Source organism: Ambystoma mexicanum, chromosome 8, assembly GCF_040938575.1.
Source record: "Ambystoma mexicanum isolate Mex_15411 chromosome 8, UKY_AmexF1_1, whole genome shotgun sequence".
NCBI classification, from domain to species: domain Eukaryota; kingdom Metazoa; phylum Chordata; class Amphibia; order Caudata; family Ambystomatidae; genus Ambystoma; species Ambystoma mexicanum.
In genome coordinates, this window is record NC_090929.1 from 731457815 (window position 1) to 731478058 (window position 20244).

The window sequence follows — 20244 nt, forward strand, 5'->3', positions numbered from 1 at the left end:
AGGAAGTGAGCCATTTCTCAATTGCCTTTCAAAACTGCAAGGTCTAGCCGACTAGATGCTTAAAAGTACAAAACTCACTAGGCCCAGAGCCTACGGCCACACCACACTGAATGCGTCTGATCTCGGAAGCTAAGCAGTGTCGGGCCTAGTTAGTACCTGGATGGGAGACCGCCTGGGAATACCAGGTGCTGTAGGCTTTTTTGTGCTCCAAGTTCTGGAAGTGAGCCATTTCTCAATTGCCTTTCAAAACTGCAAGGTCTAGCCGACTAGATGCTTAAAAGTACAAAACTCACTAGGACCAGAGCCTACGGCCACACCACACTGAATGCGCCCGATCTCGTCTGATCTCGGAAGCTAAGCAGTGTCGGGCCTAGTTAGTACCTGGATGGGAGACCGCCTGGGAATACCAGGTGCTGTAGGCTTTTTTGTGCTCCAAGTTCAGGAAGTGAGCCATTTCTCAATTGCCTTTCAAAACTGCAAGGTCTAGCCGACTAGATGCTTAAAAGTACAAAACTCACTAAGCCCTGAGCCTACGGCCACACCACACTGAATGCGCCTGATCTCGTCTGATCTTGGAAGCTAAGCAGTGTTGGGCCTAGTTAGTACCTGGATGGGAGACCGCCTGGGAATACCAGGTGCTGTAGGCTATTTTGTGCTCCATGATTAGTAATTGCACAACTTCTCAATTACTTTTCAAATTTGGTATGTTTCCAAAATAATTTTATCCCGTTTTATAGCGGAAATGTTGGACAACATTATGAGGGCTGGAGCTACCTATTTACATATAATTAGCATACAGGTAGTGTGTTCATGGGTAATAAATCGACTTTCACATGTAATGCAGTACAGAGAATATTGAGTCCTTCAAGAGGCATGAAAGAAAGGCGTTATTGTGTTGATTGTTCTCTCCACCTCCCTGCAACAGAAACAGGATGGATGGATTAAAGTTATCCTACCAGACATAGGAGTCCTGAATGGGCCCACCAGTCTTATATATCTCGCCTGATCGAGCCTGATCGAGCGATGAGCGTGGTATCATGTTGCAAGTGGCTGCATGGCTTAGCTTACTAAATGCAAATGCATAAGAGTAATATTCTTAGCATTTCTAGAGCCTACGGCCACACCACACTGAATGCGCCCGATCTCGTCTGATCTCGGAAGCTAAGCAGTGTCGGGCCTAGTTAGTACCTGGATGGGAGACCGCCTGGGAATACCAGGTGCTGTAGGCTTTTTTGTGCTCCAAGTTCAGGAAGTGAGCCATTTCTCAATTGCCTTTCAAAACTGCAAGGTCTAGCCGACTAGATGCTTAAAAGTACAAAACTCACTAGGCCCAGAGCCTACGGCCACACCACACTGAATGCGCCCGATCTCGTCTGATCTCGGAAGCTAAGCAGTGTCGGGCCTAGTTAGTACCTGGATGGGAGACCGCCTGGGAATACCAGGTGCTGTAGGCTTTTTTGTGCTCCAAGTTCAGGAAGTGAGCCATTTCTCAATTGCCTTTCAAAACTGCAAGGTCTAGCCGACTAGATGCTTAAAAGTACAAAACTCACTAGGACCAGAGCCTACGGCCACACCACACTGAATGCGCCCGATCTCGTCTGATCTCGGAAGCTAAGCAGTGTCGGGCCTAGTTAGTACCTGGATGGGAGACCGCCTGGGAATACCAGGTGCTGTAGGCTTTTTTGTGCTCCAAGTTCAGGAAGTGAGCCATTTCTCAATTGCCTTTCAAAACTGCAAGGTCTAGCCGACTAGATGCTTAAAAGTACAAAACTCACTAGGCCCTGAGCCTACGGCCACACCACACTGAATGCGCCCGATCTCGTCTGATCTCGGAAGCTAAGCAGTGTCGGGCCTAGTTAGTACCTGGATGGGAGACCGCCTGGGAATACCAGGTGCTGTAGGCTATTTTGTGCTCCATGATTAGTAATTGCACAACTTCTCAATTACTTTTCAAATTTGGTATGTTTCCAAAATAATTTTATCCCGTTTTATAGCGGAAATGTTGGACAACATTATGAGGGCTGGAGCTACCTATTTACATATAATTAGCATACAGGTAGTGTGTTCATGGGTAATAAATCGACTTTCACATGTAATGCAGTACAGAGAATATTGAGTCCTTCAAGAGGCATGAAAGAAAGCCGTTATTGTGTTGATTGTTCTCTCCACCTCCCTGCAACAGAAACAGGATGGATGGATTAAAGTTATCCTACCAGACATAGGAGTCCTGAATGGGCCCACCAGTCTTATATATCTCGCCTGATCGAGCCTGATCGAGCGATGAGCGTGGTATCATGATGCAAGTGGCTGCATGGCTTAGCTTACTAAATGCAAATGCATAAGAGTAATATTCTTAGCATTTCTAGAGCCTACGGCCACACCACACTGAATGCGCCCGATCTCGTCTGATCTCGGAAGCTAAGCAGTGTCGGGCCTAGTTAGTACCTGGATGGGAGACTGCCTGGGAATACCAGGTGCTGTAGGCTTTTTTGTGCTCCAAGTTCAGGAAGTGAGCCATTTCTCAATTGCCTTTCAAAACTGCAAGGTCTAGCCGACTAGATGCTTAAAAGTACAAAACTCACTAGGCCCAGAGCCTACGGCCACACCACACTGAATGCGCCCGATCTCGTCTGATCTCGGAAGCTAAGCAGTGTCGGGCCTAGTTAGTACCTGGATGGGAGACGGCCTGGGAATACCAGGTGCTGTAGGCTTTTTTGTGCTCCAAGTTCAGGAAGTGAGCCATTTCTCAATTGCCTTTCAAAACTGCAAGGTCTAGCCGACTAGATGCTTAAAAGTACAAAACTCACTAGGACCAGAGCCTACGGCCACACCACACTGAATGCGCCCGATCTCGTCTGATCTCGGAAGCTAAGCAGTGTCGGGCCTAGTTAGTACCTGGATGGGAGACCGCCTGGGAATACCAGGTGCTGTAGGCTTTTTTGTGCTCCAAGTTCAGGAAGTGAGCCATTTCTCAATTGCCTTTCAAAACTGCAAGGTCTAGCCGACTAGATGCTTAAAAGTACAAAACTCACTAGGCCCAGAGCCTACGGCCACACCACACTGAATGCGCCCGATCTCGTCTGATCTCGGAAGCTAAGCAGTGTCGGGCCTAGTTAGTACCTGGATGGGAGACCGCCTGGGAATACCAGGTGCTGTAGGCTATTTTGTGCTCCATGATTAGTAATTGCACAACTTCTCAATTACTTTTCAAATTTGGTATGTTTCCAAAATAATTTTATCCCGTTTTATAGCGGAAATGTTGGACAACATTATGAGGGCTGGAGCTACCTATTTACATATAATTAGCATACAGGTAGTGTGTTCATGGGTAATAAATCGACTTTCACATGTAATGCAGTACAGAGAATATTGAGTCCTTCAAGAGGCATGAAAGAAAGCCGTTATTGTGTTGATTGTTCTCTCCACCTCCCTGCAACAGAAACAGGATGGATGGATTAAAGTTATCCTACCAGACATAGGAGTCCTGAATGGGCCCACCAGTCTTATATATCTCGCCTGATCGAGCGCTGATCGAGCGATGAGCGTGGTATCATGTTGCAAGTGGCTGCATGGCTTAGCTTACTAAATGCAAATGCATAAGAGTAATATTCTTAGCATTACTAGAGCCTACGGCCACACCAGACTGAATGCGCCCGATCTCGTCTGATCTCGGAAGCTAAGCAGTGTCGGGCCTAGTTAGTACCTGGATGGGAGACCGCCTGGGAATACCAGGTGCTGTAGGCTTTTTTGTGCTCCAAGTTCAGGAAGTGAGCCATTTCTCAATTGCCTTTCAAAACTGCAAGGTCTAGCCGACTAGATGCTTAAAAGTACAAAACTCACTAGGCCCAGAGCCTACGGCCACACCACACTGAATGCGCCCGATCTCGTCTGATCTCGGAAGCTAAGCAGTGTCGGGCCTAGTTAGTACCTGGATGGGAGACGGCCTGGGAATACCAGGTGCTGTAGGCTTTTTTGTGCTCCAAGTTCAGGAAGTGAGCCATTTCTCAATTGCCTTTCAAAACTGCAAGGTCTAGCCGACTAGATGCTTAAAAGTACAAAACTCACTAGGACCAGAGCCTACGGCCACACCACACTGAATGCGCCCGATCTCGTCTGATCTCGGAAGCTAAGCAGTGTCGGGCCTAGTTAGTACCTGGATGGGAGACCGCCTGGGAATACCAGGTGCTGTAGGCTATTTTGTGCTCCATGATTAGTAATTGCACAACTTCTCAATTACTTTTCAAATTTGGTATGTTTCCAAAATAATTTTATCCCGTTTTATAGCGGAAATGTTGGACAACATTATGAGGGCTGGAGCTACCTATTTACATATAATTAGCATACAGGTAGTGTGTTCATGGGTAATAAATCGACGTTCACATGTAATGCAGTACAGAGAATATTGAGTCCTTCAAGAGGCATGAAAGAAAGCCGTTATTGTGTTGATTGTTCTCTCCACCTCCCTGCAACAGAAACAGGATGGATGGATTAAAGTTATCCTACCAGACATAGGAGTCCTGAATGGGCCCACCAGTCTTATATATCTCGCCTGATCGAGCCTGATCGAGCGCTGATCGAGCGATGAGCGTGGTATCATGTTGCAAGTGGCTGCATGGCTTAGCTTACTAAATGCAAATGCATAAGAGTAATATTCTTAGCATTTCTAGAGCCTACGGCCACACCACACTGAATGCGCCCGATCTCGTCTGATCTCGGAAGCTAAGCAGTGTCGGGCCTAGTTAGTACCTGGATGGGAGACCGCCTGGGAATACCAGGTGCTGTAGGCTTTTTTGTGCTCCAAGTTCAGGAAGTGAGCCATTTCTCAATTGCCTTTCAAAACTGCAAGGTCTAGCCGACTAGATGCTTAAAAGTACAAAACTCACTAGGCCCAGAGCCTACGGCCACACCACACTGAATGCGCCTGATCTCGTCTGATCTCGGAAGCTAAGCAGTGTCGGGCCTAGTTAGTACCTGGATGGGAGACCACCTGGGAATACCAGGTGCTGTAGGCTTTTTTGTGCTCCAAGTTCAGGAAGTGAGCCATTTCTCAATTGCCTTTCAAAACTGCAAGGTCTAGCCGACTAGATGCTTAAAAGTACAAAACTCACTAGGACCAGAGCCTACGGCCACACCACACTGAATGTGCCCGATCTCGTCTGATCGCAGAAGCTAAGCAGTGTCGGGCCTAGTTAGTACCTGGATGGGAGACCGCCTGGGAATACCAGGTGCTGTAGGCTTTTTTGTGCTCCAAGTTCAGGAAGTGAGCCATTTCTCAATTGCCTTTCAAAACTGCAAGGTCTAGCCGACTAGATGCTTAAAAGTACAAAACTCACTAGGATCTGAGCCTACGGCCACACCACACTGAATGCGCCCGATCTCGTCTGATCTCGGAAGCTAAGCAGTGTCGGGCCTAGTTAGTACCTGGATGGGAGACTGCCTGGGAATACCAGGTGCTGTAGGCTTTTTTGTGCTCCAAGTTCAGGAAGTGAGCCATTTCTCAATTGCCTTTCAAAACTGCAAGGTCTAGCCGACTAGATGCTTAAAAGTACAAAACTCACTAGGCCCAGAGCCTACGGCCACACCACACTGAATGCCCCCGATCTCGTCTGATCTCGGAAGCTAAGCAGTGTCGGGCCTAGTTAGTACCTGGATGGGAGACCGCCTGGGAATACCAGGTGCTGTAGGCTATTTTGTGCTCCATGATTAGTAATTGCGCAACTTCTCAATTACTTTTCAAATTTGGTATGTTTCCAAAATAATTTTATCCCGTTTTATAGCGGAAATGTTGGACAACATTATGAGGGCTGGAGCTACCTATTTACATATAATTAGCATACAGGTAGTGTGTTCATGGGTAATAAATCGACTTTCACATGTAATGCAGTACAGAGAATATTGAGTCCTTCAAGAGGCATGAAAGAAAGGCGTTATTGTGTTGATTGTTCTCTCCACCTCCCTGCAACAGAAACAGGATGGATGGATTAAAGTTATCCTACCAGACATAGGAGTCCTGAATGGGCCCACCAGTCTTATATATCTCGCCTGATCGAGCCTGATCGAGCGATGAGCGTGGTATCATGTTGCAAGTGGCTGCATGGCTTAGCTTACTAAATGCAAATGCATAAGAGTAATATTCTTAGCATTTCTAGAGCCTACGGCCACACCACACTGAATGCGCCCGATCTCGTCTGATCTCGGAAGCTAAGCAGTGTCGGGCCTAGTTAGTACCTGGATGGGAGACCGCCTGGGAATACCAGGTGCTGTAGGCTTTTTTGTGCTCCAAGTTCAGGAAGTGAGCCATTTCTCAATTGCCTTTCAAAACTGCAAGGTCTAGCCGACTAGATGCTTAAAAGTACAAAACTCACTAGGCCCAGAGCCTACGGCCACACCACACTGAATGCGCCCGATCTCGTCTGATCTCGGAAGCTAAGCAGTGTCGGGCCTAGTTAGTACCTGGATGGGAGACCGCCTGGGAATACCAGGTGCTGTAGGCTTTTTTGTGCTCCAAGTTCAGGAAGTGAGCCATTTCTCAATTGCCTTTCAAAACTGCAAGGTCTAGCCGACTAGATGCTTAAAAGTACAAAACTCACTAGGACCAGAGCCTACGGCCACACCACACTGAATGCGCCCGATCTCGTCTGATCTCGGAAGCTAAGCAGTGTCGGGCCTAGTTAGTACCTGGATGGGAGACCGCCTGGGAATACCAGGTGCTGTAGGCTTTTTTGTGCTCCAAGTTCAGGAAGTGAGCCATTTCTCAATTGCCTTTCAAAACTGCAAGGTCTAGCCGACTAGATGCTTAAAAGTACAAAACTCACTAGGCCCTGAGCCTACGGCCACACCACACTGAATGCGCCCGATCTCGTCTGATCTCGGAAGCTAAGCAGTGTCGGGCCTAGTTAGTACCTGGATGGGAGACCGCCTGGGAATACCAGGTGCTGTAGGCTATTTTGTGCTCCATGATTAGTAATTGCACAACTTCTCAATTACTTTTCAAATTTGGTATGTTTCCAAAATAATTTTATCCCGTTTTATAGCGGAAATGTTGGACAACATTATGAGGGCTGGAGCTACCTATTTACATATAATTAGCATACAGGTAGTGTGTTCATGGGTAATAAATCGACTTTCACATGTAATGCAGTACAGAGAATATTGAGTCCTTCAAGAGGCATGAAAGAAAGCCGTTATTGTGTTGATTGTTCTCTCCACCTCCCTGCAACAGAAACAGGATGGATGGATTAAAGTTATCCTACCAGACATAGGAGTCCTGAATGGGCCCACCAGTCTTATATATCTCGCCTGATCGAGCCTGATCGAGCGATGAGCGTGGTATCATGATGCAAGTGGCTGCATGGCTTAGCTTACTAAATGCAAATGCATAAGAGTAATATTCTTAGCATTTCTAGAGCCTACGGCCACACCACACTGAATGCGCCCGATCTCGTCTGATCTCGGAAGCTAAGCAGTGTCGGGCCTAGTTAGTACCTGGATGGGAGACTGCCTGGGAATACCAGGTGCTGTAGGCTTTTTTGTGCTCCAAGTTCAGGAAGTGAGCCATTTCTCAATTGCCTTTCAAAACTGCAAGGTCTAGCCGACTAGATGCTTAAAAGTACAAAACTCACTAGGCCCAGAGCCTACGGCCACACCACACTGAATGCGCCCGATCTCGTCTGATCTCGGAAGCTAAGCAGTGTCGGGCCTAGTTAGTACCTGGATGGGAGATGGCCTGGGAATACCAGGTGCTGTAGGCTTTTTTGTGCTCCAAGTTCAGGAAGTGAGCCATTTCTCAATTGCCTTTCAAAACTGCAAGGTCTAGCCGACTAGATGCTTAAAAGTACAAAACTCACTAGGACCAGAGCCTACGGCCACACCACACTGAATGCGTCTGATCTCGGAAGCTAAGCAGTGTCGGGCCTAGTTAGTACCTGGATGGGAGACCGCCTGGGAATACCAGGTGCTGTAGGCTTTTTTGTGCTCCAAGTTCAGGAAGTGAGCCATTTCTCAATTGCCTTTCAAAACTGCAAGGTCTAGCCGACTAGATGCTTAAAAGTACAAAACTCACTAGGCCCAGAGCCTACGGCTACACCACACTGAATGCGTCTGATCTCGGAAGCTAAGCAGTGTCGGCCCTAGTTAGTACCTGGATGGGAGACCGCCTGGGAATACCAGGTGCTGTAGGCTATTTTGTGCTCCATGATTAGTAATTGCACAACTTCTCAATTACTTTTCAAATTTGGTATGTTTCCAAAATAATTTTATCCCGTTTTATAGCGGAAATGTTGGACAACATTATGAGGGCTGGAGCTACCTATTTACATATAATTAGCATACAGGTAGTGTGTTCATGGGTAATAAATCGACTTTCACATGTAATGCAGTACAGAGAATATTGAGTCCTTCAAGAGGCATGAAAGAAAGCCGTTATTGTGTTGATTGTTCTCTCCACCTCCCTGCAACAGAAACAGGATGGATGGATTAAAGTTATCCTACCAGACATAGGAGTCCTGAATGGGCCCACCAGTCTTATATATCTCGCCTGATCGAGCGCTGATCGAGCGATGAGCGTGGTATCATGTTGCAAGTGGCTGCATGGCTTAGCTTACTAAATGCAAATGCATAAGAGTAATATTCTTAGCATTACTAGAGCCTACGGCCACACCAGACTGAATGCGCCCGATCTCGTCTGATCTCGGAAGCTAAGCAGTGTCGGGCCTAGTTAGTACCTGGATGGGAGACCGCCTGGGAATACCAGGTGCTGTAGGCTTTTTTGTGCTCCAAGTTCAGGAAGTGAGCCATTTCTCAATTGCCTTTCAAAACTGCAAGGTCTAGCCGACTAGATGCTTAAAAATACAAAACTCACTAGGCCCAGAGCCTACGGCCACACCACACTGAATGCGCCCGATCTCGTCTGATCTCGGAAGCTAAGCAGTGTCGGGCCTAGTTAGTACCTGGATGGGAGACGGCCTGGGAATACCAGGTGCTGTAGGCTTTTTTGTGCTCCAAGTTCAGGAAGTGAGCCATTTCTCAATTGCCTTTCAAAACTGCAAGGTCTAGCCGACTAGATGCTTAAAAGTACAAAACTCACTAGGACCAGAGCCTACGGCCACACCACACTGAATGCGCCCGATCTCGTCTGATCTCGGAAGCTAAGCAGTGTCGGGCCTAGTTAGTACCTGGATGGGAGACTGCCTGGGAATACCAGGTGCTGTAGGCTTTTTTGTGCTCCAAGTTCAGGAAGTGAGCCATTTCTCAATTGCCTTTCAAAACTGCAAGGTCTAGCCGACTAGATGCTTAAAAGTACAAAACTCACTAGGCCCAGAGCCTACGGCTGCACCACACTGAATGCGCCCGATCTCGTCTGATCTCGGAAGCTAAGCAGTGTCGGGCCTAGTTAGTACCTGGATGGGAGACGGCCTGGGAATACCAGGTGCTGTAGGCTATTTTGTGCTCCATGATTAGTAATTGCGCAACTTCTCAATTACTTTTCAAATTTGGTATGTTTCCAAAATAATTTTATCCCGTTTTATAGCGGAAATGTTGGACAACATTATGAGGGCTGGAGCTACCTATTTACATATAATTAGCATACAGGTAGTGTGTTCATGGGTAATAAATCGACTTTCACATGTAATGCAGTACAGAGAATATTGAGTCCTTCAAGAGGCATGAAAGAAAGCCGTTATTGTGTTGATTGTTCTCTCCACCTCCCTGCAACAGAAACAGGATGGATGGATTAAAGTTATCCTACCAGACATAGGAGTCCTGAATGGGCCCACCAGTCTTATATATCTCGCCTGATCAAGCGCTGATCGAGCGATGAGCGTGGTATCATGTTGCAAGTGGCTGCATGGCTTAGCTTACTAAATGCAAATGCATAAGAGTAATATTCTTAGCATTTCTAGAGTCTACGGCCACACCACACTGAATGCGCCCGATCTCGTCTGATCTCGGAAGCTAAGCAGTGTCGGGCCTAGTTAGTACCTGGATGGGAGACCGCCTGGGAATACCAGGTGCTGTAGGCTTTTTTGTGCTCCAAGTTCAGGAAGTGAGCCATTTCTCAATTGCCTTTCAAAACTGCAAGGTCTAGCCGACTAGATGCTTAAAAGTACAAAACTCACTAGGCCCAGAGCCTACGGCCACACCACACTGAATGCGCCCGATCTCGTCTGATCTCGGAAGCTAAGCAGTGTCGGGCCTAGTTAGTACCTGGATGGGAGACCGCCTGGGAATACCAGGTGCTGTAGGCTTTTTTGTGCTCCAAGTTCAGGAAGTGAGCCATTTCTCAATTGCCTTTCAAAACTGCAAGGTCTAGCCGACTAGATGCTTAAAAGTACAAAACTCACTAGGACCAGAGCCTACGGCCACACCACACTGAATGTGCCCGATCTCGTCTGATCTCAGAAGCTAAGCAGTGTCGGGCCTAGTTAGTACCTGGATGGGAGACCGCCTGGGAATACCAGGTGCTGTAGGCTTTTTTGTGCTCCAAGTTCAGGAAGTGAGCCATTTCTCAATTGCCTTTCAAAACTGCAAGGTCTAGCCGACTAGATGCTTAAAAGTACAAAACTCACTAGGACCAGAGCCTACGGCCACACCACACTGAATGCGCCCGATCTCGTCTGATCTCGGAAGCTAAGCAGTGTCGGGCCTAGTTAGTACCTGGATGGGAGACCGCCTGGGAATACCAGGTGCTGTAGGCTTTTTTGTGCTCCAAGTTCAGGAAGTGAGCCATTTCTCAATTGCCTTTCAAAACTGCAAGGTCTAGCCGACTAGATGCTTAAAAGTACAAAACTCACTAGGCCCAGAGCCTACGGCCACACCACACTGAATGCGCCTGATCTCGTCTGATCTCGGAAGCTAAGCAGTGTCGGGCCTAGTTAGTACCTGGATGGGAGACCGCCTGGGAATACCAGGTGCTGTAGGCTTTTTTGTGCTCCAAGTTCAGGAAGTGAGCCATTTCTCAATTGCCTTTCAAAACTGCAAGGTCTAGCCGACTAGATGCTTAAAAGTACAAAACTCACTAGGACCAGAGCCTACGGCCACACCACACTGAATGTGCCCGATCTCGTCTGATCTCAGAAGCTAAGCAGTGTCGGGCCTAGTTAGTACCTGGATGGGAGACCGCCTGGGAATACCAGGTGCTGTAGGCTTTTTTGTGCTCCAAGTTCAGGAAGTGAGCCATTTCTCAATTGCCTTTCAAAACTGCAAGGTCTAGCCGACTAGATGCTTAAAAGTACAAAACTCACTAGGATCTGAGCCTACGGCCACACCACACTGAATGCGCCCGATCTCGTCTGATCTCGGAAGCTAAGCAGTGTCGGGCCTAGTTAGTACCTGGATGGGAGACTGCCTGGGAATACCAGGTGCTGTAGGCTTTTTTGTGCTCCAAGTTCAGGAAGTGAGCCATTTCTCAATTGCCTTTCAAAACTGCAAGGTCTAGCCGACTAGATGCTTAAAAGTACAAAACTCACTAGGCCCAGAGCCTACGGCCACACCACACTGAATGCGCCCGATCTCGTCTGATCTCGGAAGCTAAGCAGTGTCGGGCCTAGTTAGTACCTGGATGGGAGACCGCCTGGGAATACCAGGTGCTGTAGGCTATTTTGTGCTCCATGATTAGTAATTGCGCAACTTCTCAATTACTTTTCAAATTTGGTATGTTTCCAAAATAATTTTATCCCGTTTTATAGCGGAAATGTTGGACAACATTATGAGGGCTGGAGCTACCTATTTACATATAATTAGCATACAGGTAGTGTGTTCATGGGTAATAAATCGACTTTCACATGTAATGCAGTACAGAGAATATTGAGTCCTTCAAGAGGCATGAAAGAAAGGCGTTATTGTGTTGATTGTTCTCTCCACCTCCCTGCAACAGAAACAGGATGGATGGATTAAAGTTATCCTACCAGACATAGGAGTCCTGAATGGGCCCACCAGTCTTATATATCTCGCCTGATCGAGCCTGATCGAGCGATGAGCGTGGTATCATGTTGCAAGTGGCTGCATGGCTTAGCTTACTAAATGCAAATGCATAAGAGTAATATTCTTAGCATTTCTAGAGCCTACGGCCACACCACACTGAATGCGCCCGATCTCGTCTGATCTCGGAAGCTAAGCAGTGTCGGGCCTAGTTAGTACCTGGATGGGAGACCGCCTGGGAATACCAGGTGCTGTAGGCTTTTTTGTGCTCCAAGTTCAGGAAGTGAGCCATTTCTCAATTGCCTTTCAAAACTGCAAGGTCTAGCCGACTAGATGCTTAAAAGTACAAAACTCACTAGGCCCAGAGCCTACGGCCACACCACACTGAATGCGCCCGATCTCGTCTGATCTCGGAAGCTAAGCAGTGTCGGGCCTAGTTAGTACCTGGATGGGAGACCGCCTGGGAATACCAGGTGCTGTAGGCTTTTTTGTGCTCCAAGTTCAGGAAGTGAGCCATTTCTCAATTGCCTTTCAAAACTGCAAGGTCTAGCCGACTAGATGCTTAAAAGTACAAAACTCACTAGGACCAGAGCCTACGGCCACACCACACTGAATGCGCCCGATCTCGTCTGATCTCGGAAGCTAAGCAGTGTCGGGCCTAGTTAGTACCTGGATGGGAGACCGCCTGGGAATACCAGGTGCTGTAGGCTTTTTTGTGCTCCAAGTTCAGGAAGTGAGCCATTTCTCAATTGCCTTTCAAAACTGCAAGGTCTAGCCGACTAGATGCTTAAAAGTACAAAACTCACTAGGCCCTGAGCCTACGGCCACACCACACTGAATGCGCCCGATCTCGTCTGATCTCGGAAGCTAAGCAGTGTCGGGCCTAGTTAGTACCTGGATGGGAGACCGCCTGGGAATACCAGGTGCTGTAGGCTATTTTGTGCTCCATGATTAGTAATTGCACAACTTCTCAATTACTTTTCAAATTTGGTATGTTTCCAAAATAATTTTATCCCGTTTTATAGCGGAAATGTTGGACAACATTATGAGGGCTGGAGCTACCTATTTACATATAATTAGCATACAGGTAGTGTGTTCATGGGTAATAAATCGACTTTCACATGTAATGCAGTACAGAGAATATTGAGTCCTTCAAGAGGCATGAAAGAAAGCCGTTATTGTGTTGATTGTTCTCTCCACCTCCCTGCAACAGAAACAGGATGGATGGATTAAAGTTATCCTACCAGACATAGGAGTCCTGAATGGGCCCACCAGTCTTATATATCTCGCCTGATCGAGCCTGATCGAGCGATGAGCGTGGTATCATGATGCAAGTGGCTGCATGGCTTAGCTTACTAAATGCAAATGCATAAGAGTAATATTCTTAGCATTTCTAGAGCCTACGGCCACACCACACTGAATGCGCCCGATCTCGTCTGATCTCGGAAGCTAAGCAGTGTCGGGCCTAGTTAGTACCTGGATGGGAGACTGCCTGGGAATACCAGGTGCTGTAGGCTTTTTTGTGCTCCAAGTTCAGGAAGTGAGCCATTTCTCAATTGCCTTTCAAAACTGCAAGGTCTAGCCGACTAGATGCTTAAAAGTACAAAACTCACTAGGCCCAGAGCCTACGGCCACACCACACTGAATGCGCCCGATCTCGTCTGATCTCGGAAGCTAAGCAGTGTCGGGCCTAGTTAGTACCTGGATGGGAGACGGCCTGGGAATACCAGGTGCTGTAGGCTTTTTTGTGCTCCAAGTTCAGGAAGTGAGCCATTTCTCAATTGCCTTTCAAAACTGCAAGGTCTAGCCGACTAGATGCTTAAAAGTACAAAACTCACTAGGACCAGAGCCTACGGCCACACCACACTGAATGCGCCCGATCTCGTCTGATCTCGGAAGCTAAGCAGTGTCGGGCCTAGTTAGTACCTGGATGGGAGACCGCCTGGGAATACCAGGTGCTGTAGGCTTTTTTGTGCTCCAAGTTCAGGAAGTGAGCCATTTCTCAATTGCCTTTCAAAACTGCAAGGTCTAGCCGACTAGATGCTTAAAAGTACAAAACTCACTAGGCCCAGAGCCTACGGCCACACCACACTGAATGCGCCCGATCTCGTCTGATCTCGGAAGCTAAGCAGTGTCGGGCCTAGTTAGTACCTGGATGGGAGACCGCCTGGGAATACCAGGTGCTGTAGGCTATTTTGTGCTCCATGATTAGTAATTGCACAACTTCTCAATTACTTTTCAAATTTGGTATGTTTCCAAAATAATTTTATCCCGTTTTATAGCGGAAATGTTGGACAACATTATGAGGGCTGGAGCTACCTATTTACATATAATTAGCATACAGGTAGTGTGTTCATGGGTAATAAATCGACTTTCACATGTAATGCAGTACAGAGAATATTGAGTCCTTCAAGAGGCATGAAAGAAAGCCGTTATTGTGTTGATTGTTCTCTCCACCTCCCTGCAACAGAAACAGGATGGATGGATTAAAGTTATCCTACCAGACATAGGAGTCCTGAATGGGCCCACCAGTCTTATATATCTCGCCTGATCGAGCGCTGATCGAGCGATGAGCGTGGTATCATGTTGCAAGTGGCTGCATGGCTTAGCTTACTAAATGCAAATGCATAAGAGTAATATTCTTAGCATTACTAGAGCCTACGGCCACACCAGACTGAATGCGCCCGATCTCGTCTGATCTCGGAAGCTAAGCAGTGTCGGGCCTAGTTAGTACCTGGATGGGAGACCGCCTGGGAATACCAGGTGCTGTAGGCTTTTTTGTGCTCCAAGTTCAGGAAGTGAGCCATTTCTCAATTGCCTTTCAAAACTGCAAGGTCTAGCCGACTAGATGCTTAAAAGTACAAAACTCACTAGGCCCAGAGCCTACGGCCACACCACACTGAATGCGCCCGATCTCGTCTGATCTCGGAAGCTAAGCAGTGTCGGGCCTAGTTAGTACCTGGATGGGAGACGGCCTGGGAATACCAGGTGCTGTAGGCTTTTTTGTGCTCCAAGTTCAGGAAGTGAGCCATTTCTCAATTGCCTTTCAAAACTGCAAGGTCTAGCCGACTAGATGCTTAAAAGTACAAAACTCACTAGGACCAGAGCCTACGGCCACACCACACTGAATGCGCCCGATCTCGTCTGATCTCGGAAGCTAAGCAGTGTCGGGCCTAGTTAGTACCTGGATGGGAGACCGCCTGGGAATACCAGGTGCTGTAGGCTATTTTGTGCTCCATGATTAGTAATTGCACAACTTCTCAATTACTTTTCAAATTTGGTATGTTTCCAAAATAATTTTATCCCGTTTTATAGCGGAAATGTTGGACAACATTATGAGGGCTGGAGCTACCTATTTACATATAATTAGCATACAGGTAGTGTGTTCATGGGTAATAAATCGACGTTCACATGTAATGCAGTACAGAGAATATTGAGTCCTTCAAGAGGCATGAAAGAAAGCCGTTATTGTGTTGATTGTTCTCTCCACCTCCCTGCAACAGAAACAGGATGGATGGATTAAAGTTATCCTACCAGACATAGGAGTCCTGAATGGGCCCACCAGTCTTATATATCTCGCCTGATCGAGCCTGATCGAGCGCTGATCGAGCGATGAGCGTGGTATCATGTTGCAAGTGGCTGCATGGCTTAGCTTACTAAATGCAAATGCATAAGAGTAATATTCTTAGCATTTCTAGAGCCTACGGCCACACCACACTGAATGCGCCCGATCTCGTCTGATCTCGGAAGCTAAGCAGTGTCGGGCCTAGTTAGTACCTGGATGGGAGACCGCCTGGGAATACCAGGTGCTGTAGGCTTTTTTGTGCTCCAAGTTCAGGAAGTGAGCCATTTCTCAATTGCCTTTCAAAACTGCAAGGTCTAGCCGACTAGATGCTTAAAAGTACAAAACTCACTAGGCCCAGAGCCTACGGCCACACCACACTGAATGCGCCTGATCTCGTCTGATCTCGGAAGCTAAGCAGTGTCGGGCCTAGTTAGTACCTGGATGGGAGACCACCTGGGAATACCAGGTGCTGTAGGCTTTTTTGTGCTCCAAGTTCAGGAAGTGAGCCATTTCTCAATTGCCTTTCAAAACTGCAAGGTCTAGCCGACTAGATGCTTAAAAGTACAAAACTCACTAGGACCAGAGCCTACGGCCACACCACACTGAATGTGCCCGATCTCGTCTGATCGCAGAAGCTAAGCAGTGTCGGGCCTAGTTAGTACCTGGATGGGAGACCGCCTGGGAATACCAGGTGCTGTAGGCTTTTTTGTGCTCCAAGTTCAGGAAGTGAGCCATTTCTCAATTGCCTTTCAAAACTGCAAGGTCTAGCCGACTAGATGCTTAAAAGTACAAAACTCACTAGGATCTGAGCCTACGGCCACACCACACTGAATGCGCCCGATCTCGTCTGATCTCGGAAGCTAAGCAGTGTCGGGCCTAGTTAGTACCTGGATGGGAGACTGCCTGGGAATACCAGGTGCTGTAGGCTTTTTTGTGCTCCAAGTTCAGGAAGTGAGCCATTTCTCAATTGCCTTTCAAAACTGCAAGGTCTAGCCGACTAGATGCTTAAAAGTACAAAACTCACTAGGCCCAGAGCCTACGGCCACACCACACTGAATGCCCCCGATCTCGTCTGATCTCGGAAGCTAAGCAGTGTCGGGCCTAGTTAGTACCTGGATGGGAGACCGCCTGGGAATACCAGGTGCTGTAGGCTATTTTGTGCTCCATGATTAGTAATTGCGCAACTTCTCAATTACTTTTCAAATTTGGTATGTTTCCAAAATAATTTTATCCCGTTTTATAGCGGAAATGTTGGACAACATTATGAGGGCTGGAGCTACCTATTTACATATAATTAGCATACAGGTAGTGTGTTCATGGGTAATAAATCGACTTTCACATGTAATGCAGTACAGAGAATATTGAGTCCTTCAAGAGGCATGAAAGAAAGGCGTTATTGTGTTGATTGTTCTCTCCACCTCCCTGCAACAGAAACAGGATGGATGGATTAAAGTTATCCTACCAGACATAGGAGTCCTGAATGGGCCCACCAGTCTTATATATCTCGCCTGATCGAGCCTGATCGAGCGATGAGCGTGGTATCATGTTGCAAGTGGCTGCATGGCTTAGCTTACTAAATGCAAATGCATAAGAGTAATATTCTTAGCATTTCTAGAGCCTACGGCCACACCACACTGAATGCGCCCGATCTCGTCTGATCTCGGAAGCTAAGCAGTGTCGGGCCTAGTTAGTACCTGGATGGGAGACCGCCTGGGAATACCAGGTGCTGTAGGCTTTTTTGTGCTCCAAGTTCAGGAAGTGAGCCATTTCTCAATTGCCTTTCAAAACTGCAAGGTCTAGCCGACTAGATGCTTAAAAGTACAAAACTCACTAGGCCCAGAGCCTACGGCCACACCACACTGAATGCGCCCGATCTCGTCTGATCTCGGAAGCTAAGCAGTGTCGGGCCTAGTTAGTACCTGGATGGGAGACCGCCTGGGAATACCAGGTGCTGTAGGCTTTTTTGTGCTCCAAGTTCAGGAAGTGAGCCATTTCTCAATTGCCTTTCAAAACTGCAAGGTCTAGCCGACTAGATGCTTAAAAGTACAAAACTCACTAGGACCAGAGCCTACGGCCACACCACACTGAATGCGCCCGATCTCGTCTGATCTCGGAAGCTAAGCAGTGTCGGGCCTAGTTAGTACCTGGATGGGAGACCGCCTGGGAATACCAGGTGCTGTAGGCTTTTTTGTGCTCCAAGTTCAGGAAGTGAGCCATTTCTCAATTGCCTTTCAAAACTGCAAGGTCTAGCCGACTAGATGCTTAAAAGTACAAAACTCACTAGGCCCTGAGCCTACGGCCACACCACACTGAATGCGCCCGATCTCGTCTGATCTCGGAAGCTAAGCAGTGTCGGGCCTAGTTAGTACCTGGATGGGAGACCGCCTGGGAATACCAGGTGCTGTAGGCTATTTTGTGCTCCATGATTAGTAATTGCACAACTTCTCAATTACTTTTCAAATTTGGTATGTTTCCAAAATAATTTTATCCCGTTTTATAGCGGAAATGTTGGACAACATTATGAGGGCTGGAGCTACCTATTTACATATAATTAGCATACAGGTAGTGTGTTCATGGGTAATAAATCGACTTTCACATGTAATGCAGTACAGAGAATATTGAGTCCTTCAAGAGGCATGAAAGAAAGCCGTTATTGTGTTGATTGTTCTCTCCACCTCCCTGCAACAGAAACAGGATGGATGGATTAAAGTTATCCTACCAGACATAGGAGTCCTGAATGGGCCCACCAGTCTTATATATCTCGCCTGATCGAGCCTGATCGAGCGATGAGCGTGGTATCATGATGCAAGTGGCTGCATGGCTTAGCTTACTAAATGCAAATGCATAAGAGTAATATTCTTAGCATTTCTAGAGCCTACGGCCACACCACACTGAATGCGCCCGATCTCGTCTGATCTCGGAAGCTAAGCAGTGTCGGGCCTAGTTAGTACCTGGATGGGAGACTGCCTGGGAATACCAGGTGCTGTAGGCTTTTTTGTGCTCCAAGTTCAGGAAGTGAGCCATTTCTCAATTGCCTTTCAAAACTGCAAGGTCTAGCCGACTAGATGCTTAAAAGTACAAAACTCACTAGGCCCAGAGCCTACGGCCACACCACACTGAATGCGCCCGATCTCGTCTGATCTCGGAAGCTAAGCAGTGTCGGGCCTAGTTAGTACCTGGATGGGAGATGGCCTGGGAATACCAGGTGCTGTAGGCTTTTTTGTGCTCCAAGTTCAGGAAGTGAGCCATTTCTCAATTGCCTTTCAAAACTGCAAGGTCTAGCCGACTAGATGCTTAAAAGTACAAAACTCACTAGGACCAGAGCCTACGGCCACACCACACTGAATGCGTCTGATCTCGGAAGCTAAGCAGTGTCGGGCCTAGTTAGTACCTGGATGGGAGACCGCCTGGGAATACCAGGTGCTGTAGGCTTTTTTGTGCTCCAAGTTCAGGAAGTGAGCCATTTCTCAATTGCCTTTCAAAACTGCAAGGTCTAGCCGACTAGATGCTTAAAAGTACAAAACTCACTAGGCCCAGAGCCTACGGCTACACCACACTGAATGCGTCTGATCTCGGAAGCTAAGCAGTGTCGGCCCTAGTTAGTACCTGGATGGGAGACCGCCTGGGAATACCAGGTGCTGTAGGCTATTTTGTGCTCCATGATTAGTAATTGCACAACTTCTCAATTACTTTTCAAATTTGGTATGTTTCCAAAATAATTTTATCCCGTTTTATAGCGGAAATGTTGGACAACATTATGAGGGCTGGAGCTACCTATTTACATATAATTAGCATACAGGTAGTGTGTTCATGGGTAATAAATCGACTTTCACATGTAATGCAGTACAGAGAATATTGAGTCCTTCAAGAGGCATGAAAGAAAGCCGTTATTGTGTTGATTGTTCTCTCCACCTCCCTGCAACAGAAACAGGATGGATGGATTAAAGTTATCCTACCAGACATAGGAGTCCTGAATGGGCCCACCAGTCTTATATATCTCGCCTGATCGAGCGCTGATCGAGCGATGAGCGTGGTATCATGTTGCAAGTGGCTGCATGGCTTAGCTTACTAAATGCAAATGCATAAGAGTAATATTCTTAGCATTACTAGAGCCTACGGCCACACCAGACTGAATGCGCCCGATCTCGTCTGATCTCGGAAGCTAAGCAGTGTCGGGCCTAGTTAGTACCTGGATGGGAGACCGCCTGGGAATACCAGGTGCTGTAGGCTTTTTTGTGCTCCAAGTTCAGGAAGTGAGCCATTTCTCAATTGCCTTTCAAAACTGCAAGGTCTAGCCGACTAGATGCTTAAAAATACAAAACTCACTAGGCCCAGAGCCTACGGCCACACCACACTGAATGCGCCCGATCTCGTCTGATCTCGGAAGCTAAGCAGTGTCGGGCCTAGTTAGTACCTGGATGGGAGACGGCCTGGGAATACCAGGTGCTGTAGGCTTTTTTGTGCTCCAAGTTCAGGAAGTGAGCCATTTCTCAATTGCCTTTCAAAACTGCAAGGTCTAGCCGACTAGATGCTTAAAAGTACAAAACTCACTAGGACCAGAGCCTACGGCCACACCACACTGAATGCGCCCGATCTCGTCTGATCTCGGAAGCTAAGCAGTGTCGGGCCTAGTTAGTACCTGGATGGGAGACTGCCTGGGAATACCAGGTGCTGTAGGCTTTTTTGTGCTCCAAGTTCAGGAAGTGAGCCATTTCTCAATTGCCTTTCAAAACTGCAAGGTCTAGCCGACTAGATGCTTA

The 20244-nt window shown here is 47.4% G+C and overlaps 61 non-coding genes and 5 pseudogenes across 61 annotated transcripts; all 66 read left to right on the top strand.

The window, feature by feature from the left end:
- Positions 1–88: 88 nt before the first annotated feature.
- Positions 89–197, top strand: LOC138474553 (5S ribosomal RNA; annotated as a pseudogene).
- A 106-nt stretch (positions 198–303) lies between these two features.
- Positions 304–422, top strand: LOC138476109 (5S ribosomal RNA). The gene has a single exon (XR_011270190.1). It is a non-coding gene; the product is annotated as a 5S ribosomal RNA (ribosomal RNA).
- A 106-nt stretch (positions 423–528) lies between these two features.
- LOC138479230 (5S ribosomal RNA) lies at positions 529–647 on the top strand. Its single transcript, XR_011273024.1, has one exon. It is a non-coding gene; the product is annotated as a 5S ribosomal RNA (ribosomal RNA).
- Positions 648–1110: 463 nt separating this feature from the next.
- Positions 1111–1229, top strand: LOC138476111 (5S ribosomal RNA). Its single transcript, XR_011270192.1, has one exon. It is a non-coding gene; the product is annotated as a 5S ribosomal RNA (ribosomal RNA).
- Positions 1230–1335: 106 nt separating this feature from the next.
- On the top strand, positions 1336–1454 carry LOC138476112 (5S ribosomal RNA). The gene has a single exon (XR_011270193.1). It is a non-coding gene; the product is annotated as a 5S ribosomal RNA (ribosomal RNA).
- A 106-nt stretch (positions 1455–1560) lies between these two features.
- LOC138476113 (5S ribosomal RNA) lies at positions 1561–1679 on the top strand. Its single transcript, XR_011270194.1, has one exon. It is a non-coding gene; the product is annotated as a 5S ribosomal RNA (ribosomal RNA).
- Positions 1680–1785: 106 nt separating this feature from the next.
- LOC138476114 (5S ribosomal RNA) lies at positions 1786–1904 on the top strand. Its single transcript, XR_011270195.1, has one exon. It is a non-coding gene; the product is annotated as a 5S ribosomal RNA (ribosomal RNA).
- Positions 1905–2367: 463 nt separating this feature from the next.
- On the top strand, positions 2368–2486 carry LOC138478412 (5S ribosomal RNA). Its single transcript, XR_011272282.1, has one exon. It is a non-coding gene; the product is annotated as a 5S ribosomal RNA (ribosomal RNA).
- Positions 2487–2592: 106 nt separating this feature from the next.
- LOC138479669 (5S ribosomal RNA) lies at positions 2593–2711 on the top strand. The gene has a single exon (XR_011273423.1). It is a non-coding gene; the product is annotated as a 5S ribosomal RNA (ribosomal RNA).
- Positions 2712–2817: 106 nt separating this feature from the next.
- On the top strand, positions 2818–2936 carry LOC138476116 (5S ribosomal RNA). The gene has a single exon (XR_011270196.1). It is a non-coding gene; the product is annotated as a 5S ribosomal RNA (ribosomal RNA).
- Positions 2937–3042: 106 nt separating this feature from the next.
- Positions 3043–3161, top strand: LOC138476117 (5S ribosomal RNA). The gene has a single exon (XR_011270197.1). It is a non-coding gene; the product is annotated as a 5S ribosomal RNA (ribosomal RNA).
- Positions 3162–3625: 464 nt separating this feature from the next.
- LOC138479177 (5S ribosomal RNA) lies at positions 3626–3744 on the top strand. Its single transcript, XR_011272976.1, has one exon. It is a non-coding gene; the product is annotated as a 5S ribosomal RNA (ribosomal RNA).
- A 106-nt stretch (positions 3745–3850) lies between these two features.
- Positions 3851–3969, top strand: LOC138479670 (5S ribosomal RNA). The gene has a single exon (XR_011273424.1). It is a non-coding gene; the product is annotated as a 5S ribosomal RNA (ribosomal RNA).
- Positions 3970–4075: 106 nt separating this feature from the next.
- LOC138476118 (5S ribosomal RNA) lies at positions 4076–4194 on the top strand. The gene has a single exon (XR_011270198.1). It is a non-coding gene; the product is annotated as a 5S ribosomal RNA (ribosomal RNA).
- Positions 4195–4668: 474 nt separating this feature from the next.
- Positions 4669–4787, top strand: LOC138476119 (5S ribosomal RNA). The gene has a single exon (XR_011270199.1). It is a non-coding gene; the product is annotated as a 5S ribosomal RNA (ribosomal RNA).
- A 106-nt stretch (positions 4788–4893) lies between these two features.
- LOC138477932 (5S ribosomal RNA) lies at positions 4894–5012 on the top strand. The gene has a single exon (XR_011271846.1). It is a non-coding gene; the product is annotated as a 5S ribosomal RNA (ribosomal RNA).
- Positions 5013–5118: 106 nt separating this feature from the next.
- Positions 5119–5237, top strand: LOC138480437 (5S ribosomal RNA). The gene has a single exon (XR_011274112.1). It is a non-coding gene; the product is annotated as a 5S ribosomal RNA (ribosomal RNA).
- A 106-nt stretch (positions 5238–5343) lies between these two features.
- Positions 5344–5462, top strand: LOC138478413 (5S ribosomal RNA). The gene has a single exon (XR_011272283.1). It is a non-coding gene; the product is annotated as a 5S ribosomal RNA (ribosomal RNA).
- A 106-nt stretch (positions 5463–5568) lies between these two features.
- On the top strand, positions 5569–5687 carry LOC138477809 (5S ribosomal RNA). The gene has a single exon (XR_011271734.1). It is a non-coding gene; the product is annotated as a 5S ribosomal RNA (ribosomal RNA).
- Positions 5688–6150: 463 nt separating this feature from the next.
- On the top strand, positions 6151–6269 carry LOC138476120 (5S ribosomal RNA). The gene has a single exon (XR_011270200.1). It is a non-coding gene; the product is annotated as a 5S ribosomal RNA (ribosomal RNA).
- A 106-nt stretch (positions 6270–6375) lies between these two features.
- Positions 6376–6494, top strand: LOC138476121 (5S ribosomal RNA). Its single transcript, XR_011270201.1, has one exon. It is a non-coding gene; the product is annotated as a 5S ribosomal RNA (ribosomal RNA).
- A 106-nt stretch (positions 6495–6600) lies between these two features.
- LOC138476123 (5S ribosomal RNA) lies at positions 6601–6719 on the top strand. Its single transcript, XR_011270203.1, has one exon. It is a non-coding gene; the product is annotated as a 5S ribosomal RNA (ribosomal RNA).
- Positions 6720–6825: 106 nt separating this feature from the next.
- LOC138476124 (5S ribosomal RNA) lies at positions 6826–6944 on the top strand. The gene has a single exon (XR_011270204.1). It is a non-coding gene; the product is annotated as a 5S ribosomal RNA (ribosomal RNA).
- Positions 6945–7407: 463 nt separating this feature from the next.
- Positions 7408–7526, top strand: LOC138478414 (5S ribosomal RNA). Its single transcript, XR_011272284.1, has one exon. It is a non-coding gene; the product is annotated as a 5S ribosomal RNA (ribosomal RNA).
- A 106-nt stretch (positions 7527–7632) lies between these two features.
- LOC138480194 (5S ribosomal RNA) lies at positions 7633–7751 on the top strand. The gene has a single exon (XR_011273899.1). It is a non-coding gene; the product is annotated as a 5S ribosomal RNA (ribosomal RNA).
- Positions 7752–7857: 106 nt separating this feature from the next.
- LOC138474554 (5S ribosomal RNA) lies at positions 7858–7966 on the top strand (annotated as a pseudogene).
- Positions 7967–8072: 106 nt separating this feature from the next.
- On the top strand, positions 8073–8181 carry LOC138474770 (5S ribosomal RNA; annotated as a pseudogene).
- Positions 8182–8645: 464 nt separating this feature from the next.
- On the top strand, positions 8646–8764 carry LOC138479179 (5S ribosomal RNA). The gene has a single exon (XR_011272977.1). It is a non-coding gene; the product is annotated as a 5S ribosomal RNA (ribosomal RNA).
- A 106-nt stretch (positions 8765–8870) lies between these two features.
- On the top strand, positions 8871–8989 carry LOC138479672 (5S ribosomal RNA). Its single transcript, XR_011273426.1, has one exon. It is a non-coding gene; the product is annotated as a 5S ribosomal RNA (ribosomal RNA).
- A 106-nt stretch (positions 8990–9095) lies between these two features.
- LOC138478415 (5S ribosomal RNA) lies at positions 9096–9214 on the top strand. Its single transcript, XR_011272285.1, has one exon. It is a non-coding gene; the product is annotated as a 5S ribosomal RNA (ribosomal RNA).
- A 106-nt stretch (positions 9215–9320) lies between these two features.
- LOC138480362 (5S ribosomal RNA) lies at positions 9321–9439 on the top strand. The gene has a single exon (XR_011274044.1). It is a non-coding gene; the product is annotated as a 5S ribosomal RNA (ribosomal RNA).
- A 464-nt stretch (positions 9440–9903) lies between these two features.
- LOC138477832 (5S ribosomal RNA) lies at positions 9904–10022 on the top strand. Its single transcript, XR_011271755.1, has one exon. It is a non-coding gene; the product is annotated as a 5S ribosomal RNA (ribosomal RNA).
- A 106-nt stretch (positions 10023–10128) lies between these two features.
- On the top strand, positions 10129–10247 carry LOC138476125 (5S ribosomal RNA). The gene has a single exon (XR_011270205.1). It is a non-coding gene; the product is annotated as a 5S ribosomal RNA (ribosomal RNA).
- Positions 10248–10353: 106 nt separating this feature from the next.
- On the top strand, positions 10354–10472 carry LOC138479824 (5S ribosomal RNA). Its single transcript, XR_011273563.1, has one exon. It is a non-coding gene; the product is annotated as a 5S ribosomal RNA (ribosomal RNA).
- A 106-nt stretch (positions 10473–10578) lies between these two features.
- LOC138476127 (5S ribosomal RNA) lies at positions 10579–10697 on the top strand. The gene has a single exon (XR_011270206.1). It is a non-coding gene; the product is annotated as a 5S ribosomal RNA (ribosomal RNA).
- Positions 10698–10803: 106 nt separating this feature from the next.
- On the top strand, positions 10804–10922 carry LOC138478080 (5S ribosomal RNA). The gene has a single exon (XR_011271980.1). It is a non-coding gene; the product is annotated as a 5S ribosomal RNA (ribosomal RNA).
- A 106-nt stretch (positions 10923–11028) lies between these two features.
- Positions 11029–11147, top strand: LOC138479826 (5S ribosomal RNA). Its single transcript, XR_011273565.1, has one exon. It is a non-coding gene; the product is annotated as a 5S ribosomal RNA (ribosomal RNA).
- Positions 11148–11253: 106 nt separating this feature from the next.
- LOC138478418 (5S ribosomal RNA) lies at positions 11254–11372 on the top strand. Its single transcript, XR_011272287.1, has one exon. It is a non-coding gene; the product is annotated as a 5S ribosomal RNA (ribosomal RNA).
- Positions 11373–11478: 106 nt separating this feature from the next.
- LOC138476128 (5S ribosomal RNA) lies at positions 11479–11597 on the top strand. The gene has a single exon (XR_011270207.1). It is a non-coding gene; the product is annotated as a 5S ribosomal RNA (ribosomal RNA).
- A 463-nt stretch (positions 11598–12060) lies between these two features.
- Positions 12061–12179, top strand: LOC138476129 (5S ribosomal RNA). Its single transcript, XR_011270208.1, has one exon. It is a non-coding gene; the product is annotated as a 5S ribosomal RNA (ribosomal RNA).
- Positions 12180–12285: 106 nt separating this feature from the next.
- LOC138476130 (5S ribosomal RNA) lies at positions 12286–12404 on the top strand. Its single transcript, XR_011270209.1, has one exon. It is a non-coding gene; the product is annotated as a 5S ribosomal RNA (ribosomal RNA).
- Positions 12405–12510: 106 nt separating this feature from the next.
- LOC138476131 (5S ribosomal RNA) lies at positions 12511–12629 on the top strand. Its single transcript, XR_011270210.1, has one exon. It is a non-coding gene; the product is annotated as a 5S ribosomal RNA (ribosomal RNA).
- A 106-nt stretch (positions 12630–12735) lies between these two features.
- LOC138476132 (5S ribosomal RNA) lies at positions 12736–12854 on the top strand. The gene has a single exon (XR_011270211.1). It is a non-coding gene; the product is annotated as a 5S ribosomal RNA (ribosomal RNA).
- A 463-nt stretch (positions 12855–13317) lies between these two features.
- LOC138478419 (5S ribosomal RNA) lies at positions 13318–13436 on the top strand. Its single transcript, XR_011272288.1, has one exon. It is a non-coding gene; the product is annotated as a 5S ribosomal RNA (ribosomal RNA).
- Positions 13437–13542: 106 nt separating this feature from the next.
- LOC138479674 (5S ribosomal RNA) lies at positions 13543–13661 on the top strand. The gene has a single exon (XR_011273427.1). It is a non-coding gene; the product is annotated as a 5S ribosomal RNA (ribosomal RNA).
- A 106-nt stretch (positions 13662–13767) lies between these two features.
- LOC138476133 (5S ribosomal RNA) lies at positions 13768–13886 on the top strand. The gene has a single exon (XR_011270212.1). It is a non-coding gene; the product is annotated as a 5S ribosomal RNA (ribosomal RNA).
- A 106-nt stretch (positions 13887–13992) lies between these two features.
- Positions 13993–14111, top strand: LOC138476135 (5S ribosomal RNA). Its single transcript, XR_011270214.1, has one exon. It is a non-coding gene; the product is annotated as a 5S ribosomal RNA (ribosomal RNA).
- A 464-nt stretch (positions 14112–14575) lies between these two features.
- LOC138479180 (5S ribosomal RNA) lies at positions 14576–14694 on the top strand. Its single transcript, XR_011272978.1, has one exon. It is a non-coding gene; the product is annotated as a 5S ribosomal RNA (ribosomal RNA).
- A 106-nt stretch (positions 14695–14800) lies between these two features.
- On the top strand, positions 14801–14919 carry LOC138479675 (5S ribosomal RNA). The gene has a single exon (XR_011273428.1). It is a non-coding gene; the product is annotated as a 5S ribosomal RNA (ribosomal RNA).
- Positions 14920–15025: 106 nt separating this feature from the next.
- LOC138476136 (5S ribosomal RNA) lies at positions 15026–15144 on the top strand. Its single transcript, XR_011270215.1, has one exon. It is a non-coding gene; the product is annotated as a 5S ribosomal RNA (ribosomal RNA).
- A 474-nt stretch (positions 15145–15618) lies between these two features.
- On the top strand, positions 15619–15737 carry LOC138476138 (5S ribosomal RNA). The gene has a single exon (XR_011270216.1). It is a non-coding gene; the product is annotated as a 5S ribosomal RNA (ribosomal RNA).
- A 106-nt stretch (positions 15738–15843) lies between these two features.
- On the top strand, positions 15844–15962 carry LOC138477934 (5S ribosomal RNA). Its single transcript, XR_011271847.1, has one exon. It is a non-coding gene; the product is annotated as a 5S ribosomal RNA (ribosomal RNA).
- A 106-nt stretch (positions 15963–16068) lies between these two features.
- LOC138473835 (5S ribosomal RNA) lies at positions 16069–16187 on the top strand. Its single transcript, XR_011268946.1, has one exon. It is a non-coding gene; the product is annotated as a 5S ribosomal RNA (ribosomal RNA).
- A 106-nt stretch (positions 16188–16293) lies between these two features.
- Positions 16294–16412, top strand: LOC138478420 (5S ribosomal RNA). Its single transcript, XR_011272289.1, has one exon. It is a non-coding gene; the product is annotated as a 5S ribosomal RNA (ribosomal RNA).
- A 106-nt stretch (positions 16413–16518) lies between these two features.
- Positions 16519–16637, top strand: LOC138477810 (5S ribosomal RNA). Its single transcript, XR_011271735.1, has one exon. It is a non-coding gene; the product is annotated as a 5S ribosomal RNA (ribosomal RNA).
- Positions 16638–17100: 463 nt separating this feature from the next.
- Positions 17101–17219, top strand: LOC138476139 (5S ribosomal RNA). Its single transcript, XR_011270217.1, has one exon. It is a non-coding gene; the product is annotated as a 5S ribosomal RNA (ribosomal RNA).
- Positions 17220–17325: 106 nt separating this feature from the next.
- Positions 17326–17444, top strand: LOC138476140 (5S ribosomal RNA). The gene has a single exon (XR_011270218.1). It is a non-coding gene; the product is annotated as a 5S ribosomal RNA (ribosomal RNA).
- A 106-nt stretch (positions 17445–17550) lies between these two features.
- Positions 17551–17669, top strand: LOC138476141 (5S ribosomal RNA). Its single transcript, XR_011270219.1, has one exon. It is a non-coding gene; the product is annotated as a 5S ribosomal RNA (ribosomal RNA).
- A 106-nt stretch (positions 17670–17775) lies between these two features.
- LOC138476142 (5S ribosomal RNA) lies at positions 17776–17894 on the top strand. The gene has a single exon (XR_011270220.1). It is a non-coding gene; the product is annotated as a 5S ribosomal RNA (ribosomal RNA).
- A 463-nt stretch (positions 17895–18357) lies between these two features.
- Positions 18358–18476, top strand: LOC138478421 (5S ribosomal RNA). The gene has a single exon (XR_011272290.1). It is a non-coding gene; the product is annotated as a 5S ribosomal RNA (ribosomal RNA).
- Positions 18477–18582: 106 nt separating this feature from the next.
- LOC138480195 (5S ribosomal RNA) lies at positions 18583–18701 on the top strand. The gene has a single exon (XR_011273900.1). It is a non-coding gene; the product is annotated as a 5S ribosomal RNA (ribosomal RNA).
- Positions 18702–18807: 106 nt separating this feature from the next.
- On the top strand, positions 18808–18916 carry LOC138474555 (5S ribosomal RNA; annotated as a pseudogene).
- A 106-nt stretch (positions 18917–19022) lies between these two features.
- LOC138474771 (5S ribosomal RNA) lies at positions 19023–19131 on the top strand (annotated as a pseudogene).
- A 464-nt stretch (positions 19132–19595) lies between these two features.
- On the top strand, positions 19596–19714 carry LOC138479181 (5S ribosomal RNA). Its single transcript, XR_011272979.1, has one exon. It is a non-coding gene; the product is annotated as a 5S ribosomal RNA (ribosomal RNA).
- Positions 19715–19820: 106 nt separating this feature from the next.
- LOC138479676 (5S ribosomal RNA) lies at positions 19821–19939 on the top strand. Its single transcript, XR_011273429.1, has one exon. It is a non-coding gene; the product is annotated as a 5S ribosomal RNA (ribosomal RNA).
- A 106-nt stretch (positions 19940–20045) lies between these two features.
- LOC138478422 (5S ribosomal RNA) lies at positions 20046–20164 on the top strand. Its single transcript, XR_011272291.1, has one exon. It is a non-coding gene; the product is annotated as a 5S ribosomal RNA (ribosomal RNA).
- The last annotated feature ends 80 nt before the right edge of the window (positions 20165–20244 follow it).